The 382-nt window shown below is 47.4% G+C and overlaps 1 protein-coding gene across 13 annotated transcripts in view; it reads left to right on the forward strand.

Annotated features, from left to right (window-relative positions):
* Positions 1–382, forward strand: part of LOC121024399 (mediator of RNA polymerase II transcription subunit 18) — a 134,645-nt gene that overhangs the window by 105,045 nt on the left and 29,218 nt on the right. The window lies entirely within an intron of this gene.

Genomic DNA, 382 nt, shown 5'->3' on the forward strand with positions numbered 1-382 from the left:
GACTTCAGCCAGGTCACGATCTCGCGGTCCGTGAGTTCGAGCCCCGCGTCGGGCTCTGGGCTGATGGCTCAGAGCCTGGAGCCTGTTTCCGATTCTGTGTCTCCCTCTCTCTCTGCCCCTCCCCCATTCATGCTCTGTCTCTCTCTGTCCCAAAAATAAATAAACGTTGAAAAAAAAATTTTTTTTAATAAAAAAAATTAAAAAAATTAAAAATAAATGTAAAAAGGACACTTGGGGGGCTCAGTTGGTTAAACATCTGGCTCTTGATTTTGCTTCAGGCCATGATCTCACAGTTTGTGGGATCGAACCCTGTGTCTGGCTCTGTGCTAACAGCATTGAGCCTGCTTGGGATTCTCTCTCTCCCTCTCTCTCTCTGCCCCTC

This window comes from Herpailurus yagouaroundi, unplaced genomic scaffold (genome assembly GCF_014898765.1).
Source record: "Herpailurus yagouaroundi ecotype Mexico unplaced genomic scaffold, PumYag 77, whole genome shotgun sequence".
NCBI lineage: Eukaryota > Metazoa > Chordata > Mammalia > Carnivora > Felidae > Herpailurus > Herpailurus yagouaroundi.